Source organism: Pseudophryne corroboree, chromosome 3 (assembly GCF_028390025.1).
Source record: "Pseudophryne corroboree isolate aPseCor3 chromosome 3, aPseCor3.hap2, whole genome shotgun sequence".
In the NCBI taxonomy this organism is placed as follows: Eukaryota; Metazoa; Chordata; class Amphibia; order Anura; family Myobatrachidae; genus Pseudophryne; species Pseudophryne corroboree.
In genome coordinates, this window is record NC_086446.1 from 264,940,880 (window position 1) to 264,959,910 (window position 19,031).

General features: G+C 43.8%; 1 long non-coding RNA gene across 1 annotated transcript in view; it reads left to right on the top strand.

Moving 5' to 3' along the window:
- The window catches only part of LOC135057682 (uncharacterized), a 52,141-nt gene that overhangs the window by 23,990 nt on the left and 9,120 nt on the right, over positions 1 to 19,031 (top strand). The gene's annotated exons all lie outside the window — the stretch shown is intronic.

The following is a 19,031-nucleotide window of genomic DNA, read 5'->3' on the forward strand; positions in this document are numbered from 1 at the left end:
ACATGCCTGATGCAGCGTTCGCCGAGCAGGCTGATTACTGTCCCCTCTGCGCTGCACCCTGTCAGGACTGCATTACTGGCCGGACGCCTGGGTTAATCAAGGGTGCCACTGCCACCGGCTTTCAAACTCCCGGCTCCACCTCCATGTACAAAAACAGCGTGATGTGATGTGATTACGTCATGCTGCTTGCACGCCCACCCTCCACATGCCCACCTCTCTCCTTCTATGCTATGCCAACGCCAGCCACTGATGAGGAGCAGCATGCAGCCAGCGTTCCTCTTAGGAAGACAAATTCAATACTGGCAGGCGGCCGGCAGCAGCATTGACACGTCACTCGTTTTTCCAGCAGCAGCAGTACTGAGTGACTGACTTATAAGTTAGCTGCTGCAGCTTGCAGGGGAAAGAGAGGGTGAGCCAGAGCAGGCTGAGGAGAAGCAGTGTAATTGCAGTGAGTGCCATCAGGGGTGTTTGTTTTGTGCACACCACAACATCTGACAATGTATCTGCTTTATTAGGATTGGTACAAGGGTGGATATTTTAATATGGTGCTAGACACACCCCTCCAACGGTGCACCCCCTAATAAAATGTGCTGCGCACGCCTATGATTGCAGGAGTACCTCAGCGATGGCTATTGTCAGCTCTAATGCTTTATAAATAGGGTGAAGCCCTGCTCCTATTGAAAAAAGTTAAATAAATGTTATATATATTCCTCCAAAATAGCACAGCACTCACAGGGACTCGTCTCACCAACAGTTTAATCACGGTGTTCACATCTACATGTTTCGAGGCTACCGCCTCTTCCTCAGGACACACCAACAATCACATTACACATACACAATGAACATTTAAATACCTTATACCGAGAGTATCCTCCCACCACTCTCACCGTCCGCAGCTGCAGCCGCCGAGTGACTGCGGGTGCCTCACTTCCAGGTAGACACAGGCGGATGTTGCTAGGCGACCTCACGCTAGATGTGAACACCGTGATTAAATTGTTGGTGAGACGAGTCCCTGTGAGTGCCGTGCTATTTTGGAGGAATACGTGTATTTGCATCAGGCACCGGGACCAGCTTTATGGAAGCAGGGAGTGCCGGCTGATTTGGAATGTAATAGAAGAAAGATGGAGGGCGCAGGTATGAGTAAAAGATTCACAATTCCATTTATTATAAAAACATGCTCACATACATCTCTTGCTTTAGTAGGTAAACTCAGTTCTCGGTGTTGCGGCCGAGCCTCTGGAAAGCTCCCTCCCGCACTGGCTTGCACTGCTGACAGCAAAAGCAGCTGGTAGCGCCTGTGGTTTCACCGGGACCAGACACCGTAAAGACAGTATGTCTCTTGCTCCACAGGCCACACCCAACGCGTTTCGTCGATAGACTTTGTCAGGGGGTGTGGCTATGGTCCGTCTCACCATCAATTTATACTTCTCAACACACCTGTGCTCTATCACAAGCTCCGATAGCTTCACTGTGGTTCACATGAATCATTTACAAATCAAAGATACAACACATACTATAATTACATAAAAAATACTTATATGGATACTATATATTTCATCCATTAATATACTAATAATTGCTTCAAAAAATCCATATACGGGATGATTCCTAAAAATTTCATATACATTTAAAACAGATACTGGACAATTTCAAGGTCTATTACAAATTCTATATCACATATCCGACAGCTCTATAACAATTACAAAAACGGGAAACACAAGTGTAGTTATAGATATCGTTGATATATAAGGGTGAAGGGTTAAATAAATAAAAACCTTGAGAGAAATATTTGTTTATGGGTTTTTCTCATAATTGTTTTGTATCTTCTCTTTCTCTTTTCTATTTTTTAGGTTCTGCTATATTATTATATGATCTAGACCTAGTATCGGAAATTAGCAAAAATAGTTGTATATTTATAATCAGTGGGGGTCATTCCGAGTTGTTCGCTCGTTATTTTTTTCTCGCAAAGGAGCGATTAGTTGCTAATGTCCGCAGTGCGACCGCGCCAAGTAAATTTGCTATGCAGTTAGGTATTTTACTCACGGCATTACGAGGTTTTTTCTTCGTTCTGGTGATCGTAATGTGATTGACAGGAAGTGGGTGTTTCTGGGCGGAAACTGGCCGTTTTATGGGTGTGTGCGAAAAAACGCTACCGTTTTTGGGAAAAACGCGGGAGTGACTGGAGAAACGGAGGAGTGTCTGGGCGAACGCTGGGTGTGTTTGTGACGTCAAACCAGGAACGAAACTGAGTGAACTGATCGCAGATGCCGAGTAAGTCTGGAGCTACTCAGAAACTGCTAAGAAGTGTCTATTCGCAATTCTGCTAATCTTTCGTTCGCAATTTTGATAAGCTAAGATTCACTCCCAGTAGGCGGCGGCTTAGCGTGTGCAAAGCTGCTAAAAGCAGCTTGCGAGCGAACAACTCGGAATGACCCCCCGTATCTTTTAGTATGGTTATAGAGCTATCGGATATGTGATATAGAATCACCCCCATGATGCGATCACATTGTATAACCGATGTGAGATGAATTAGGCACAGAATCCCGACATCGGAATCCTGATGGTCACAATCCTAAACGTAAGTATGAGGGGGAGGGTGCTAGGCTGCAGGAGGGGAGGGTTAGGGTTAGGCTGCGGGTAGTGAGGGTTAGGAGGGAGGTAAGGGCAGGGTTAGCGTACTACCAAAATGAGTTGGGATTCTGACAACCGGGATGCCACTGTCTGTATTCTGACCATCGGCATCCTGACTGTCGGAATCCCATACTCAATCCGCCAACTTACCTGATTTTTTGCCCTGTATGCCAATCCATTGATAAAGCTAAATATTTATCGTATATAAAACACTTTAAGAGGTCTAAGAACACTGTACGCTATCTACGTAAGAAGTACCGTAAGGGTACGCAAGTTGTGTAGCGATCGCTCAACCGTAGTCGAGACGCTCAAGCGTCACGTTCGCTTACGGCCCAGTGATCACAGGCAGGCACGCTATTGGCTGCCGACTAACGTAATGATTCGCTATAGAGTAGCGTACGCTCGGGACCACGAGGAGATCACCAGCGGTGCAGACGCTTACAACGTTTAAACCTTTATATCTATACCTTTAACAATGAGATACACAGTATACCTTAGTATAGAGACAGAGTGTAAGTGCAACCTGGTGTAACCTGATTAACTACAAAGCTGCTTGAGCGTCACCGATGCTCAGAGAATACTTAACACTATAAAGAATACACAGATACCTGGGCTTAGGGTCCAAAACCTATTATATGTATTTTAACTATTATACTTGCAAAAGGAATCACAGTACAAATGATACACTACAATATAACATAAACCAACTAACCAGATAACTACACTGGAAATACAATACAATACAATTAAAGGAAAATACGAGAGAAAGAGTAGAGAGAGAGAGAGATGGCTCACAGTAAGACAATATGATTACGGAGAAAACTTACGCACAAGGGGAACGATCGCATGCGCCTCGATATCCAGCTCCCGATTATCAGCAATGAGAACCGTTGATGAGAGTGAATCTGGATATGGTCGGCCTGCCTATTTATGCCCCACACACAATACAATTCAATGGTCCCTACAATCTCATTGTCCATTGGACACAGGAATTCGGCTTCGCATTATAACAAAAGGTCATAGGTTGATTCATACAGGTGGGCTGTGACTGTTTCCAACTGTTCAGGTGGGTGGGATACTGGGTTTCCCGCCGCATGACTAAGTAAGAACAAATAATAGTAAATGGACATAAACTTCTTATGTCCATAACTATTCGCACGAGCGATTAATCCGCTCCAAACCAACACCGGAATATTGCTATTTAAATACTCTTCCGATGGGTACCAAACACTACTGTATGACCCCTGTTAGACCCTTCGTACAATACAAAGAGGAATCTCTCCGTTCAGGAACATGCTATGTTAACCAAACTTTCAGAATCTATCAAAGGGACCATGATCTATAAAATACCTTATTAGTGAAAATATGTAACGATTGAGTCGCACGCTACGACTACACAAACTTTACCGTAAATACGCATACCGAGCACCAGCGGGTGCACGCAACAGCGGGTATGCGCACTCACGGGAGAGCGCACGCATGAGCAGCGCGGACCTGAATGAGGTGCAAATATGGCAGTGTGCATAGAGATATTTTTCTGACTTTGACAGTCCACCCTTTGGCAGTCAATAATAACTGCCACCTTCTAAAACATTTCAAAAGGAGAAAAATATATGTCAGGGGTTAATTCATTTCCATGGTTGGGTAAGGGAGGAGAGAGGAGTAGGTGTGAAGAGGGTATGACCTAGTGAGATAGCAGAAGCATGTGTGTATGAGTCCATGTTTGGGGGGTCATGTATCATCGTGCCGTACGTGTTGTAAATCAAGCTTCGAGGTATTGCGAAGTATACATTTGAATTCCTTCTTATCCCGTGGTACGGGTCTGTGGATGGGCTGTCAAACTTTACCGAGCTCTTTTCGGATTTTGAACAAAATGGGGAGCACATTTTAGTTGATGATACATGAATGGGGGAATATGTGATTGCTGATATCTGTGCCTGTATTCCCTATACTATGTGTGTCATTACCTGGGGGTTGTAGAAATGAAGAAAAGACATAATTACGGTAAATGCGGTGGTATTCTATGTCAGGTTAATGTACATCTGTCGGTTGAAGTTTTGTTCGGTATCAGTTGAAAGTCGTCTTCTTTGCGCTGTGTTGCCCATTAGGTGTGAGCAAAAAGCTTTGTCAATGCCATTAGATTTACAAAAAATGTTGGGCTAGCGTAAGTTTAAGAATTCAAGGGAAACTGGGGATCCATGGCAAAGTTAATCAAATGTCCGTATCTACAGTGGTCAAAACTTCTTCTTTGGTCAATCCGTTGTCTGTATAGCGTCTCGTCAACTTCTTCGTCCAAGGGGGTCTTTTTATCTTGGAGAAAAGCAGAAAAACAGGTGAAAGAAACGGACCGTATAATCGCATTTTCATTACATCATTGTTTCTATCATTGGGTCATAAATCAAATCCAGGTTAATTACAGTTTCCTCACTCCTCAAACTCATTACCCTGGTACGATGTTTGCACTTCATTAAAGCCTGACCGCATCTAAATATCAATCCAATCGATATGACAACACCTAAGATACATAGGAGAAACTTCCCAACATCCATTATGACTCCTTGAGCCCAGTCTCCCAAACCGGAGAACCAATTTCGCGGGTTCAACCATGACACCCAACCAGTCAGCTCATTACCTACAGCAGCAAGAGTGAGATTGTGTTTTCGGCGAAATTCCTACTTCAATTGGAGAATATCGTCCATCTTTTGGTCTATGACCTCGACCGGATCCTCGGTGCTATTCGTGATATACGTGCAACACTTCACGCCGTACTGTGTTGCTAATGTAACACAATATCCGCCTGTCACTGCTGTGAGGTAATTAAGAACCATTCTATGCTGCACCAGTTCTGTTTTATAAGCTTGAAGTTCACTTCCAGTATATCTAAATGTGTCATCATACATTTCAGTGATATTATCTAACAAATTTGCGAGCGCCGATATGTATTTATAATTTAGCACTCCTCTAGCGGTGCGGGTGAAATCTAACGCGATTAAGAATTGAATCCCGGTGGATTCACTTATCAGATCAGAGGCCGGATGCTCTGTCTTCTCTATCAGGTGCCTTTTAACAACGTGCTCGTAATGGGTGTGAGTATAAGGAGCTTGGGCACCACGATGTATGTCTTTCATTTTATCATGTGTTACAGTCATTACTTCAGGCAATACTTTTCCAATATAACACAATCCTTCAGAGTTTGGGGCAAGCCACTTGTACGCCTTTCTCCCGCATATGAAATATGCATCATCGGGGAGAACATATGGGACGGAGAAGGACATAACCATATTACACACCTTCCAGGTGAACTCTCCTAACCCTAATTCTTCCATCTGCTTAATACATGTATCAGGTTGTATGATATGTGCACAGTATCCTGGTGATACTTCTCCAACTCTCGTAATCCTATTTCCTAAGGTGTACCTATACCGGAAAGATTTTCCTCTACTGGCTATGTGGCGTACAAGCTCTGTATCTGTAGGCATTCTATCTGCTCTATGCGAAAAGGTCATGGTGTGGTTACTCCATGACACTTCCCAATTTCCCGGCTTTCTGGGATTGGAGATGTTGAAACATAATAGGGACCTATCCACATGGTATTGGTGGAGCTTCAAACTAGGAGGGCTGGAGATATTAAACCTCCTGTCCACCGGTCTCCCACCATTTAACTCAAGTACCTCCTCTATCGTTAAAGGAAATGGCACTAGCCCTGATTTGCTATGACCTTGAGGTACTTGAGAGCATACCCAACAATCTGTTTTGTTTAACACATTACCCACTAAGGAGTGATAGTCACTCAATGGATGCCGGTCCATATGGATATTAAAACTGGATTGGCATTTCTTAATGCACCCATCTTCAATGACATTGTTACAGAGCCTACAGATACAGTTTTCCTCAGCTAACAATCCGTCACAATTCCTTCTATGGTCAATGCTATCGGATCGTTTTCTGATACTCGCCTTTGCTTGTTGGTTAGGTTGATCTTGGAAAACTACGCCTCCATCTTTATCATCAGAACCCATTCCAGAACCTCTATCGACCTCCATGGTACTCTCGCCGGAACAGACTGCTCTGGTCAACATCATGGTCAACAGGAAAATCCGGATCACAGTCTCTTGGGGCAAGTCCATCTTATAGGAAGAAACGGAGAAGAATGAGAAGGAGGAAAAAGAAATTTGAGGGAGAGGGGATGGGAAGTGGAGGAAAATAATAAAAGGGAGTGGGGAGTCGACAACAGCTCTCGGTCTTCAAGGCTCAGGTGCCGCCTCAGTCCTCCTGGAACAGACACTCCAGTGATACAACCTCTACCGTCTGTTCCTTATCACGGGACTTCTCTGGATCAGCAACCTTCTTGCAGTGGGATGAATGGACCCAAGTCTCTCTCTCAGCAACCTTCAATGCTGTAGTGCTAGTCAATAAGACCTGGTATGGTCCTTCCCATCTGTCAATAAGGCAACCTGAGCGTAGAAAATTCCGTATCATTACATAATCCCCAGGTTCAATGTCATGACAATTACTATCAGGTAGATCAGGAATCACCAACTTCAGATTATCATTTTGATTCCTTAACTGTTTACTCATGTTAATCAAGTACTTTACAGTTACTTCATTGTTACATTTCAAATCATCCTGAGGGTTAATCATAACATGCGGTTGTCGACCAAACAAGATTTCAAAGGGAGACAGATTAAGAGGGGACCTGGGAGTGGTTCTGATACTGTACAATACAATGGGTAAAGCTTCTGGCCATGTCAATCCTGTCTCTGCCATCACTTTACTCAATTTATTTTTAATAGTGCTGTTCACTCTTTCGACCTTCGCACTCGCCTGTGGACGGTACGGAGTGTGCAGCTTGCTATCAATTCCCATCAACTTACACATTCCTTGAAAGACATCACCTGTAAAATGGGTACCCCTATCACTTTCGATTATTCTAGGGATACCATATCTACATACAAATTCCTGCACAATTTTCTTAGCAGTAAACATAGCGGTATTTGTAGCCGCAGGAAATGCTTCGACCCAATTTGAGAAAACATCTATACAAACAAGTACATTTTTCAAATTCCGACAAGGGGGTAATTGTATAAAGTCAATTTGTATTACCTGGAAAGGGCCGCCGGCAGGTGGGATATGGGATGGTTCTGTAGGTATTGCCTTTCCAATATTCTTTCTCAAACAGGTAAGGCATGACATTGCTCTTTTACTCGCATGAGAGGAGAATCCTGGGGCGCACCAATATGCTCTCACCAATTTGCACATCCCCTCCTTGCCTAGATGAGTCAGCCCGTGAGCTGCTTCAGCCAGACATGGAAGATATGCTCTGGGGGCCACTGGTTTACCATGTCCATCCGTCCAGAGTCTTGAGGACTCCTGGCCACATCCCTTTGTCTTCCAGACTGCCTTTTCCTGTGTGGAACACAAATTTTGCATTTCACACAACTTCTGTGTGTTAATGGTATTAAATACCATCAATTGTGTGGTGTCTGTCTGTATGGGGGTAGCAGCTGCTAACTTAGCAGCTTCGTCTGCTCGGCTGTTACCAAGTGATACCGGGTCTTGGCTATATGTGTGTGCTTTACATTTGATAACAGCCACTCTGTCGGGTTCCTGTATCGCTGTTAGAAGCCTTTTTATGTGAGTTGCATGCGCTACCGGTGTACCAGCGGCCGTCATGAAATTTCTGAGACGCCATAGGGCTCCGAAATCATGGACTACCCCGAATGCGTATCTAGAATCGGTGTAGATATTGGCTGACTTACCCTTAGCCAATTCACATGCTCTGGTTAGGGCGACCAGTTCAGCAACCTGGGCTGAGTGAGGTGGGCCTAGCGGTTCCGCTTCTATGGTGTCTTGGTCATCTACGACTGCGTATCCAGTACACAAGTCTCCCGAGTCTGACTGTCTATGACAACTACCGTCCGTGTAGAACGTGAGTTCTGCATCTTCCAGTGGGTTGTCACTGATGTCAGGCCTTGCGGTAAAATTTTGGGTCAAATATTCCATACAATCATGTGTATCTTCCTTTATATTAAATCTTCCTTCCCCATCACTCTCACCTTCCACCCTTTGTGCCTGACCAGGCACACCTGGGAGATACGTTGCAGGATTTAATGCACTGCATCTCCTTATGGTGATGTTTACGGGGGCCATTAGTGCCAATTCCCATCTTGTAAACCTCGCTGATGAGACGTGTCTGGTTTGGGCAGAATTCAATAAGGCTGATACTGCATGTGGCGTATGGATTGTGAGGTTGTGGCCTAGCACGACATCTTCGCTTTTTGTCACTAGCAATGCTATCGCAGCAACGCTTCGCAAGCATGTGGGGAGGGATCGCGCTACCGTGTCTAGCTGAGCGCTGTAGTATGCAACTGGCCTACTGGCATCACCGTGTTTTTGGGTTAGTACACCTGCCGCGCAACCAGCACTTTCTGTTCCGTATAGTTCAAAGGGTTTCCCATAGTCTGGCATACCTAGTGCTGGTGCCTGCGTTAGGCACTGTTTGAGTCTCTCAAATGCTGTTTCGGACTCGTCTGTATGCGAAATCCTATCAGGTTTGTTTGAGGAGACCATTTCCTGCAAAGGTAACGCCAAAATGGAAAACCCTGGGATCCAATTACGGCAATACCCACACATTCCTAAAAACGTTCTGATCTGTTGCTGGGTTTGTGGCAGAGTCATGTCTCTAATTGCTTGGATTCTATCAGCGGTCAGGTGTCTCAGTCCTTGTGTTAGACAGTGTCCCAAATATTTTACCTTAGTTTGGCATAATTGTAACTTGTCTTTGGACACCTTGTGTCCTGTGTCTGAAAGATGAAACAGGAGCTGTTTCGTATCCTTCAGAGATGCTTCCAATGAATCAGAACACAGCAGTAAATCGTCCACATACTGTATCAATACTGATCCACTGTCTGGTTGGAAAGACTGTAAACAATCATGCAAAGCCTGAGAAAATATACTTGGACTATCTATGAAACCTTGGGGTAATCGAGTCCACGTGTATTGGACTCCTCTGTATGTAAATGCAAACAAATATTGGCTGTCAGGGTGCAGAGGTACCGAAAAGAAAGCGGAGCAGAGGTCAATAACAGTGAAAAATTTGGCAGTGGGAGGGATTTGCATTAGGATGACAGCTGGATTTGGCACTACGGGGAACTGACTCTCAACTATTTTGTTAATCCCCCTTAGATCCTGCACTAGTCTGTAACCCCTCCCCCCACTCTTTTTCACAGGGAAGATGGGACTATTAGCAGTGCTGGACGTTCTTACCAGAATGCCCTGTTGTAGCAAGCGCTCTATTACTGGGTAAACTCCTAACTCCACCTCTGGCTTCAGAGGGTACTGTGGGATTTTTGGAGCTATCCTACCATCTTTTACTTGTACAACTACTGGAGCTACGTTTGCCATTAATCCAGTGTCTTGTCCGTCTTTTGTCCAAAGTGACTCTGGTATCTGAGATGTCATCTCTTCTATTTGGGATGGATTCCTATTTGTCATAATGGTATGTGACATTAATTTTGATGGGGAGTCTAACATGTCTCGCACTTCCTGAGCGTGTTTCTCAGGTATGTCCAAGAATACACCTTCAGGAGTACAATAAATGACGCACCCCATTTTACACAGTAAGTCTCTTCCCAGGAGATTGGTTGGTGCCGATGCAGCCAGCAAAAAGGAATGCTTGGTATGCAAAGGCCCTATTGTAATCTCGGCTGGTTTGCTAACAGGGTAGTGCTGGACTACTCCTGTTACTCCCATGGCTGGAATTGTCCTACCAGTGGTTCTCATGCCCACTGTCGAATTTATCACTGACTTGGCCGCCCCTGTGTCTACAAGAAAGTTTAAAGTTTTACCAGCTACATTAATTGCGATCTCGGGTTCACTTCCAAGGTTGGCAATTAATTTTACTGGCTGCAGATTACAGGTATGGCCACACCCCTATTGGGTATGGTGACCTTCCTGAATCCCGCTGGCAGCAACTACTTGTGAGGGAGTTAGCTGGGAACTACCAGAGGCATGCCAGTCTCTGTTCGGGGGATATCTTTTTGTTTCCCCTGTATGTGGCTCATAACTCCGTTTCTGTGGACCCCGATCCCAATGTCGTGTGTCGTGTCGTTGTCTAGGGGGTTGGTATGAGTTTCGTGGATTCTTTACTCTACAATCTCGTGCCATGTGTCCCTGTTTGTGACAAGAATAACAAGTAACCATACTTGACTTACCCACAGGATTTGGTGATACAAACAAAGGCTGCCTTGTGGTCAGAGCCTGTATACTTACTGACATTAATTTATCACCTTGTTGTTCCCTGTGTCTGGTGATGTTTCTATCGTGATCAATAGCAGCCTCTCTCAAAGTAGCCACAGACAGACCTCGCCAACATGGTTGTGTGGTCTGTACCCTAGTCTTCAATGACTCTTTTAAACCATCCATCAGTACCGATACTGCTACTTCCCGATGGTTTGTGTCTGTTTTAATGTCCTCTATGCCTGTGTATTTTGCCATTTCTAATAATGCTCTGTGAAAATACTCTGCAGCTGTCTCTGACTCCTTCTGTTTAATGGAGAATATCTTATTCCATTTAGCTACTGCTGGGAAATACTCTTTTAGCTGCAAGTTTATTCTTTTCACATTATCTTGGTTGTACACATCTGTAAGAGGTACATCATGATCTAGTCCGCAATCAGCTAAAAATTGAGTTGCGTCGACATTTGAGGGTAAACATGCTCTCAGCAATATCTGCCAGTCTTTATTGTTGGGCTCTACAGTGTTACCTAAGTCTCTGATGTATTTTTGACTGGCAACTAAATCTTTTCTAGGGTCAGGAAATTCAGACACTATGGTCCTTAATTCCATTCGGGAAAATGGGGTGTACATGGCAATGTTCCTAATGGGAGTGGCTCCTGATGTGTCTGTTTTCCCATTTGGCACTGCTATTACTCTAACAGGTGTAATTCTAACAACCTCATTCTGTGTAGATTCTACAGGCTGTGGTGAAATAGTTTCAGCATAATGCATGGTGCCGTACTTACCAGTTGATACGACCTCACCTATCCCTCCGCTAGGGGCCTTTACTAATCTCGTGGGTGGAGCTGTGCCTACTGTGGTCTCTGCTATGGTGGCTGCTAGAGAGAGCGCTGAAATCGTTGCCGATTCGTCCTCTTGATCACACTCCTGAGGAAAGTTCAAAACAGGGTACAACTTGCACGGGTTAATACTTGCATGGGTTAATGGGTTAACATTATCAGTAACATTTACACAGTTACTAAGTGATTTTGTGTTACACCTTAGTGCGTCTTTCTCAGCAATCAACTTCTCTCCTGATATATATGGTGGCGGTGGGGCCGTGGCAATCAGTTTTCTGTTAGAGCCAGATCCCGCCGCCTGAGCCAAACCTCTCTGTATCTCACCTTCCTGTTGCCACAACTGTAAATAATCATAATGCTGGATTCGTCTCTTTGTTGATTTTATGAGACATATCCTCCTCCTTAAATTTTGTAACACTTCTGAGCTGAAGCTCCCTACTCTTGGGAATTTCTCCCCGTCATGTACAGTCATTCTCTCCCATTCATCACATAAAGTTTCTGTGTGACTTCCGTATTTCTCACACATTATATACCTGGCCGACCCAATTGGTCGGACCACTGAATCAACCCGAACCGAGGTTGATCGCCCCCTACCTGAACAAGTGGCCCCCATAGTTCGAAAGTGTTGCTTTATTTAGCCAACCCTTACGCAAAACCAAATGTCCACAATAGGCTGACGGTGGCGGTTTACCGAGTAGCCCACTCACTCGCCCACGCCGACCAATACGACCTGATCACACCGATATGGTGCTGGCGTACTCGACCTAGGGCCCCTGCGACCTGAACCTCTATTTACTGGAACCTGCGAGGGTTATCCGAAGAACACTTACTCTTTCCAGTAACTATTGGTTGCTGGATAGTTCCTGAGTGAGCAGCAAACTTCCCTTAAAATAAAAAATTACACAAATCACGTTAGAGTGTACAAATAGCGTTTGTGACCCCTTTACTCTAATGGTATTAGGTCAGATTACTAACTAGTGTACACAATTACGTGCGGTCCAATCGTTCAGTACACAAACAACTAAGCTTATGTACGGAAAGACCAATGGAATCGAAAATTACGGCTGCGAATTCCTTCAGCCAGAGCTTATATGGCCTATATGGGTGTTGCACCAACCCTTTTCGGTGTTGTGCCTGTGAACTGTATAGCGGACTTCCTTGTCGGCTGTACCTGGACCTCCTGGTCTGCTATGACCTCCTGGTCTTGTTACAGTATGACCTCCTGGTCTGCTATACTCTAATGCTCAAAATTGTATATTTAACCAGGGATGCCTCCCTAGCCACCGTGCACGTCACTTACACGCATGTACCTCACGAGTACTCGACTTTTCTTGTGGTTCAACCTTTAAAAATTGTAAAAACACTCACTCATCACATGTACACTTTTGTTTCTATTTCTATTTCTGCGCAGAAATTTTTCTTTAGATCAGGTGTGTTACCAATTAGGAGCAGGATCTGTTAATTAAATTTCGGACACCCAAAAATAGACTTGCGTTATTTCTCGCCTCGCGTTATTTATCGCTTTGCGTTATTTATCGCTTTGCATTAAAAATCAACTTATCGTGACTTGAGCTACGTGGGCGTAACCGGACGCTCCGTTGCATAATATACGCTGCGTGCGTCGGCCTTTGGATTGCGTACGCAAGTCTTTGTTATAGACACGTATACGCAAAGCAAAGATCCACCGTAACACAATTTATACTTTTATCAATGTAGATGATCCTTGATCATCTACCACACAACACACTGACTTCGCCTTATCTCCCAGGCAAAACTGTGTGTTTGTCTATCCTTTAACTATGTTATCTATTCTTAAACTATGAAATAACGGCAACTCTCTTTTAGCACTTTTATCAACTATAAAACTGGCAGACAGGAGAGTGATATACGAAAATGAAAAAGAAAAAGAAATGCAGATATATATATGTGTGCGTGCGTGTGTACGCAAGACAGAAAGATAAACAGTTTTAAAAGGCACTAGCGTTTTGTTCTTACCTCCAGTTCCCGGATTCCTTCAGCACTCTTTACTTAAGCGAAGCAGACGCTTATCCTGTCAGCACTACGAGGGATACAACCTCCCGCCCTTTGCTGAGGGATAATGTCTGCTGATCTACCTAGTGCAGATATGTGAAGGACGGGCGAGCCGCCAATTGATAAAGCTAAATATTTATCGTATATAAAACACTTTAAGAGGTCTAAGAACACTGTACGCTATCTACGTAAGAAGTACCGTAAGGGTACGCAAGTTGTGTAGCGATCGCTCAACCGTAGTCGAGACGCTCAAGCGTCACGTTCGCTTACGGCCCAGTGATCACAGGCAGGCACGCTATTGGCTGCCGACTAACGTAATGATTCGCTATAGAGTAGCCTTTATATCTATACCTTTAACAATGAGATACACAGTATACCTTAGTGTAGAGACAGAGTGTAAGTGCAACCTGGTGTAACCTGATTAACTACAAAGCTGCTTGAGCGTCACCGATGCTCAGAGAATACTTAACACTATAAAGAATACACAGATACCTGGGCTTAGGGTCCAAAACCTATTATATGTATTTTAACTATTATACTTGCAAAAGGAATCACAGTACAAATGATACACTACAATATAACATAAACCAACTAACCAGATAACTACACTGGAAATACAATACAATACAATTAAAGGAAAATACGAGAGAAAGAGTAGAGAGAGAGAGAGATGGCTCACAGTAAGACAATATGATTACGGAGAAAACTTACGCACAAGGGGAACGATCGCATGCGCCTCGATATCCAGCTCCCGATTATCAGCAATGAGAACCGTTGATGAGAGTGAATCTGGATATGGTCGGCCTGCCTATTTATGCCCCACACACAATACAATTCAATGGTCCCTACAATCTCATTGTCCATTGGACACAGGAATTCGGCTTCGCATTATAACAAAAGGTCATAGGTTGATTCATACAGGTGGGCTGTGACTGTTTCCAACTGTTCAGGTGGGTGGGATACTGGGTTTCCCGCCGCATGACTAAGTAAGAACAAATAATAGTAAATGGACATAAACTTCTTATGTCCATAACTATTCGCACGAGCGATTAATCCGCTCCAAACCAACACCGGAATATTGCTATTTAAATACTCTTCCGATGGGTACCAAACACTACTGTATGACCCCTGTTAGACCCTTCGTACAATACAAAGAGGAATCTCTCCGTTCAGGAACATGCTATGTTAACCAAACTTTCAGAATCTATCAAAGGGACCATGATCTATAAAATACCTTATTAGTGAAAATATGTAACGATTGAGTCGCACGCTACGACTACACAAACTTTACCGTAAATACGCATACCGAGCACCAGCGGGTGCACGCAACAGCGGGTATGCGCACTCACGGGAGAGCGCACGCATGAGCAGCGCGGACCTGAATGAGGTGCAAATATGGCAGTGTGCATAGAGATATTTTTCTGACTTTGACACCATTGAACAGGTATGACCTACTACATGCTGTTCTGCCAATGGGGGTGTTGAGTCCATTTAACAGCAGTGTTGGCGCCTTGCTGGGTTATTTGGAGAAGAGATAACAAACACCTGCTTTCCTTTGCAGACAATGCATGCATGGACTTGTAGTTTCACACTGTAAGCAGTTCCTTAATAGTTATCGTAAAAACAGTTGTAGAATCAGATGGATGCGACCGCAATGTGATTGACAGCGGCGGGTTTTGCGGCGGCGGAGTTATAGTGTTGCAGGGGTGGCGTCGGGAAAACAGGGGCGGCTGTGTGACGTCACATGCAGCCGCTCCAATAAAAAAATGGCCACTGAATGCTCCGCTGCCAGGGGTCAACCTTAGTTCCGATGCACCCGCAATTAGATTGCGGACACATCGGGAGGTGGCCGCAGCAACATTACTTTATGTTGTTCCATCATTATGATGGGCTGATAACTACTGTTTTGTAAAAAAGTACTAAAATATAATAAATAAATGTAATAATGCTTTCTCAAGCGAATGTATTCACTAGTATGTCGGCCAGCATAATGTCATACCTAAGAGAACATGTTTCACAGGAAAATTCTTATTTTACACCTCTGTGTTAATAAGGTAGTACAGAAAAGGGATCAGTATTTGCCGGATTAAAGCGCAATGTTTCCAAAACTTGAAAGAAAATGGTGCGTATCTACAGCGGGTCCGACCTTGCGTACAACAAATGCATTCTACCATTTGCAAGATATTTATACAGCATTGACCAATCATTCCCAGGAGTCCTTATTTTGCAGGTTTTTTCCTCGTGTGCATTTTTATGAATGTATCTCTATTTACTGTATATAGAATGTACAAGTAGATCTACCCTTATAAACTGAGATTAGCTATGGTGATAATGATGATGATGATAATAATAATAATAATAATTATCATTTCCAGATTCAAATGTCACATTGAAATTAGAGTGCATTGGACACAGGGCACTTTAGGGTTAAACAAGCTGACAGCACTAGGGCCAGTGGAAAGAGTGAGCTCAACAATGAGTGTTTCCTTGCCAGCTCAGCCCATAACATTCGAACTCCAGTGTTTGAAGAGCATGGCAGCCGAAAGCTGGGCTTCTGCCAGGCCAGCACACACTGCTGCTCCACACATCCACATTTGGCCATGCAACTATGAGGGCTGCAGAGAGGAGATAGTCATGTTCTGTGAGGAGTTGCTGCCTGTCGACCTGATCTATAAACCATTTCACTGCTGCATGGTCTTGAAAGAGAACCGCGTCAGTTAAAGGGACCCTCTCATGACAAAATCACATTTGTAGTTATTGTATTGTTTTCTACAGGTTTCCATCTCACCAACAATTACACTGAAAACAAGAATAAGCAAGGACTAAATAGTTTTGTAAAATGGAATACACATAAGAGACATGGATTTAGAAATCAGAAACACTTTGCTGTGGACAAATGAGCTTACAGTCTAATGGTGTCACTAAATACTCCTTCCAACAATGTTATATTGTAGTGGAAATATGGAAGAGCTTTTGAATGTAGTGTTAAGAAGTTGTTCTGCCAGTGGTTCTCAGGACCCCAAACAGGTCACGTTTTCAAGCTCACCCAGCAGGTGCACTCATTGCTTACTACTACATTTTAAAAAATCCACAGGTGGATGTGGGTGTTATGTGATAAACTCGGGCCAATCCGCAGTGCAATAATTGATTACATTGCATGGATGTATGAATTATCTCATACAGTGACAGAGCTTGCGAGAAAGCTCTCGACCTGCGACGCCACTCTGCAGGCCAAGTCGGGTATTTTTGTGAAAAATGCCCTGAGTAATGGCTGCGCATACCCCGCCGCCGACATCGTCGCTCCCATCGTTGCCAAACACCCATCCATCGCTACTACCACTCCCCCCCAACACCATTACCTCTCCTTCCCCCGCATACTTACCTGGTGATCGGTGCTCCGGTGCACTCCTCTGGCTACCAGAGCACCAATCACCAGGGGCTGTGAGTATATTAAAAAAAAGTAAAAAAATAAATAATTATATATATATATATATATATATATATATATATATATATACAAAACATAGCAAAATGACAGCACTCAGTAAAAATCAAATAAAATTTACATGGTGGTGCAGGGTCCTGGAAATTGATACAGACACTCACTTTTGCAAAAGAAAAGAAAAAAAGACCAGCACTCACGTTTTGATGATGAAAAGAAAAAAGGGGTTTATTCCTTACAGAAGAAACATCTGGACATGATCCTAGTACTAGGATCATGTCCAGATGTATCTTCTTTAAGGAATAAACCCCTTTTTTCTTTTAATCATCAAAACGTGAGTGCTGGTCTTTTTTTCTTTTCTTTTGCAATAGTGAGTGTCTGTATATGTATATGTGTGTGTGTGCATATATATATATATATATATATATATATACTTTTGATACACCCGGCACTCCTATGACTCACGTGGCAGCAGCTTCAGTGCCCTCCCTGACAGGCATGTGTCCATAAATAGAGGAGAGTATGGGCAGCACTCTGAAGACTTTGTTATAAATCCTTCTATTAGTGATAGTTCATCCAACAATTGTTTCGGGCAGCAGCCCATCATCAGGGATGTACATATAATGACAAATACAAACAATATATACCCACAGACCCTTCCCCCTGAACAGCGTACGTGACCAGCCTCACCTGTGGGGACGCCTTCGGTTCAGTCAGATGCTGACCGCGGCCATCTGCTCCCAACGGGCGCTCGATACAGCGTGGTCCGCTGGATGGCGTCACCCGCTGTATTGAGCGGCCGCTGAGAGCAGATGGTCAGCGTGGCTGATTGAACCGAAGGCGTCCCCACAGGTGAGGCTGGTCACGTACGCTGTCCAGGGGGAAGGGTCTGTGGGTATATATTGTTTGTATTTGTCATTATGTGTACACTACATTCCTGACGACGGGCTGCTGCCCGAAACAATTGTTGGATGAACTATCACTAATAAAAGGATTATAATGAAGTATTCAGAGTGCTGCCCATACTCTCCTCTCTCTCTCTCTCTATATATATATATATATATATATAAAAACATTTTTTACACAGTTATCCTTCGGACACACATAGCTGATCACTGGAGTCGGGTCCCCGCACAGCTTTCTCTGCATAGGGGCCGATCACTGCTGATCGGTCAGCACGGCAGGTCCCCTTCCTCCAGTGGCTACAGACAATAGTAGCCGCTGGGGAAGTGTAAGTTAACCTCCCCAAGGCACCCCTAGACCTCCGCTGTATACCTGGAGGCTGTCCCAGCTTTCTAAATGAAAGCTGCAATGGTTGCAATGTTTCCGATGTTCAGATGGTCACGATGTTTCTGATCGATGTTCCGATGTTTGAAAAAAATCAATATATATATTTTTTTTCTTTTTTTAACTAAAATCATTTTGCATGGGTTTAAATTCATGTTCTTCACCTAATTCACTCATAACCCCCCCCCCCCCCTCCGACAATTTCTGAGCCTTTTTTTTGGGGGGGGGGGGGGGGGGGAATCGTCAGTTAAGAGGTTAAAGGGTTTGGAAACTGTTTCAAAAGCCCTTTCATACATTTAGGTGATACTAAAGTAATGTGAAAAGGGTGTGAAAACACTCTTTATCACATTATTTTAGTAAAGATAATCTTGATAAATATGCCCCTTAGTACTGAACATGAAACAAAAATTTTTGTTAGCCCTGATTTGCCAGATAGAGGGTTAAACTAAATAATGCCCCATCCTTCCAAAATAACATTTATCTTCATACCGGAACATAGAGAATTCACAATCAGTTATAATAAAAAACACAAATGGCAGGGTGTTCTTTCTCCAACAGTTCAC